Source organism: Sceloporus undulatus, chromosome 4 (assembly GCF_019175285.1).
Source record: "Sceloporus undulatus isolate JIND9_A2432 ecotype Alabama chromosome 4, SceUnd_v1.1, whole genome shotgun sequence".
NCBI classification, from domain to species: Eukaryota; Metazoa; Chordata; class Lepidosauria; order Squamata; family Phrynosomatidae; genus Sceloporus; species Sceloporus undulatus.
The window spans coordinates 44,120,300-44,123,950 of record NC_056525.1 but is presented as its reverse complement, the minus strand read 5'-3'; the positions used below and the strand labels follow the sequence as shown (position 1 = coordinate 44,123,950).

The following is a 3,651-nucleotide window of genomic DNA, read 5'->3' as shown; positions in this document are numbered from 1 at the left end:
TCTTATACGCCCAGTCGTCTTATATGCCGGAATATACGGTATATATATTTTTCTAAACCTGGAGAGCATGTAATAAAATGTTTAAAATAAGCATTACCCTTTCTGTTGTCTCAGGAGGTCTAAATTTTTCTGATTGTGAACACCAATGAGTTTCCACATACTGCTTCAAAATCACAGATGCCAGCTGTGAGGAAAAACAACAAAAATGTAAAATACCAAGATGATCCAATTTAGGATTCATTTCAAGTGCCTTTTACATGGGTCATATAATGAGCAAAATTCTCAAATATAAGTTCAGAAGCAGTCTGGGATTTTTGTACCAAAGTGCCATAGAATATATTTTAGCCAAGATATACACAATTTCATCTCTGCAAAAAGAACTAGGGTTTTATTTTTACATTAGGAAAAGACCAAGTGTACAGAGTCAAGGCTATAAATATAAAAATCATTTTTATAAATCACAGCATACTTGCTTGCATGACATCGTATCAAAAAACTTGATTTTCTGCACTCCTCATTGCTCAGCCTTAATCTAAGGCAAGAGCAGCCGTAACACCAAGACAAGAACTGCCAAGAGCAACACTACAATATAATGGCACACCTCTGGACTGGCATGACCCAACCTATATTACTTTTTATTTCAATTAGAGAAATTTAATGCTTTAATGGAATACTTTTCAATAGCTTTGTCCAATAGGCCAATTTATAACTTTTAGATAGAGATAGGCTCGCCATAGTTAAGGATTTCCAAGTTAGATTGTACTGTAAGATGTTACACATAGGGCTACCTTAACAGCTGTACTGTCACCTAGTCTATTTTGAGGCACAATTTAGCATGATGGTATTGATGTTTTAAACCCCTTCGCAGTTTAAGAACAGATTACCCAAAGTTTATCTTTCATATTACTCTGTCCATGTTAATTATTGAGGTAACCATCAATGATCCTTCTCCACGTTTGTTCCCCATTAACCAAGGTATGGTGGGTGAATAGTAGGGAGAGCAGTGGTGCTCCATCTGAGGAAATCTTTTTCCAGATAGGCTTACCAGATGTCCAACTTTCTGGCTTTTCAGGGTGAAACAAATAGGACAAATAAATTAAGTTTTCCCAGTATAGTTGTAGACCTTTTAATCCTAAATTGATTGGATCTATGCTGATTTTATTTCCCATTCACTGTATTTCATAATGTTAATGTTAATAGTTTTACTGGATGCTATTCATATACTTTCCTTAGTAAATTTATTTGAAGGATGTTACCCGAAACTCATGTGGCCATTTCATTTTTTTATAGTAGGTATAAATTCTGAGATTTTCTACATGCTGCTGAACTGCAATTCCCAACTGCCCTAGCAAGCATAGCCACTGGTAAAGAATGCTAAGAGCTGAAGTTTAATACCAGGCCACAAGATTCTCACCCATCATTTATAACTTTCTTGATAATTCATGCTTTTCCATTATACTACAGTGGGCCCTTGCTAGCCACTGGGGTTTGGTTCAAGGACCCCCATAAATGCTCGTCCCATTATATACAAGGGTGCAGTAAAATGGTGCCCCTTATATAAAATGGCAAAAACAAGATTTCCTTTTTGAATCCCCTCCTCTTTGGAATATTTTCAAGCCATGGATGCTGTAATCAGTGGAAGCAGAATCTGTGGATATGGAGAACCAAATGTACAGTAAATGAGTGAGAAGTTCATACAACTCTAAAGGTCTCATAAGCCCAGTCCAGATGGGCCAAAAAAGACGCCCTCGTCACATGCGAGGGATGCCTCGGGGCGGCGCTTCTAGAGGCCCCTCACACATGATGAGGGCATCAAAATGGTGGCGCCCTGTACAGACGGGCGCTGCCATTGCCAGTAGCGCACTCGTTACGCCGCTACTGCGGCTTAGAAAGAACCCACTTTTTGCAGGTTCTTTTTCCGCCGGCGGGAAGCCTCACCATTTGGCGGCTGAGGCTTCCCTCTGGCAGAAAAACAGGTGCGAGCAGGCTGCCCTTTTTTGGGCGGTCTGAACCCCGCCACAGAGATCTAATGTTGAGGGAGAGAGAGGCAGGCTAGCTCCACCAGTCCTGCCTGGAAGAAGACAAGCCCTCCCTTCATCCACCATCTTGAGGGAAAGAGAGGCAGGCTAGCTCCACCAGTCCTGCCTGGAAGAAGACAAGCCCTCCCTTCATCCACCATCTTCAGGGAGAGAGAGGCAAGCTAGCTCCAACAAGCCTGCCTGGAAGAAGTCAAGCCCTCCCTTCATCCACCATCTTGAGGGTGAGAAAGGCAGGCTAGCTCCACCAGTCCTGCCTGGAAGAAGACAAGCCCTCCCTTCATCCACCACCAGTCCTGCCTGGAAGAAGACAAGCCTTCCCTTCATCCTCCATCTTCAGGGAGAGAGAGAGGCAAGCCAGCTCCACCAGGCCTGCCTGGAATAATAATAATAATAATAATAATAATAATAATAATAATAATAATTTATATACCGCCCGGTGGAAAAACCAATCTGGGTGGTGAACAACATAAAAATTTACAGAATAAAATATACATAAATATTTATACTCCCTTCCCCCCCTTAAAAAAAATATTAAACACTTAAATGTATTAAAATGGGACTATAACAATGTATAATTATACTATCCTAAACTAAACCCCCAAACCCTCAGTAATCCTCACCATCAGGGGATGGGGCCGCGAGAGGAATAAGGGAAATCGGGGAGCCCGGGAGCCTGGGCCGGGAAAAAATTTAATCTGGAAAGGCCTGCTAGAAGAGCTCCGTCTTGACAGCTTTTTTAAAGCTGTCTAAAGATGTTAACTGACGGATCTCATCCGGCAGGTCGTTCCAGAGCTTAGGGGCAACAACAGAGAATGCCCTCTGAGAGGTAGCCACAAGTCTAGATTTTGAAGGCTGCAGCAAATTCCTCCCAGAGGAACGGAGAGCGCGGGGAGGATTGTACGGGAGGAGGCGGTCTCTAAGATAGCTTGGACCCAAGCCATTTAGGGCTTTAAAGGTGATAACCAACACCTTGTACTGGGCCCGGAAGCTGATAGGCAGCCAGTGGAGGGACCTCAAGACAGGAGTGATGTGGTCCCTCCTAGATGTTCCTGAAACAAGCCTGGCTGCCATGTTTTGGACCAGCTGAAGTTTTCGGGTCAAGGACAAAGGTAGCCCCATGTAGAGTGCATTACAGAAGTCGAGGCGTGAGGTTACCAGCGCGTGCACAACAGTCTCAAGGTCACTTACTTCCAGAAAAGGGCGCAGCTGGCGTATCAGCCGAAGCTGATAACAGGCACTCCTGACCGTCGCATTTACCTGATTTGTCATCAGGAGCGACGAGTCAAGGAGCACCCCCAGACTGCGAACACAGTCACTGGGGGAGAGTGTGACCGCGTAAAGGACTGGAGGTTGTAACCCAATTCTTGGTTTCGGGGCCGCTACCGTGAGCACCTCCGTCTTGTCTGGATTAGTTTCAATCTGTTTTTCCTCATCCAGCCCATTACTACCTGAAGACATTCATTGAGAGGGGAGATGCCATCGGAATTCAAGACCGACGAATGAGACACGGAGAAATAGATTTGGGTGTCATCAGCGTACTGATAGCACCCAGCTCCATAACTCCATATTATCTCACCCAGCGGCTTCATATAGATGTTAAATAACATCGGGG

At 44.0% G+C, this 3,651-nt stretch overlaps 1 protein-coding gene across 1 annotated transcript in view; it reads left to right on the top strand.

The window, feature by feature from the left end:
• Positions 1–3,651, top strand: part of IPO9 (importin 9) — a 68,070-nt gene that overhangs the window by 20,129 nt on the left and 44,290 nt on the right. The gene's annotated exons all lie outside the window — the stretch shown is intronic.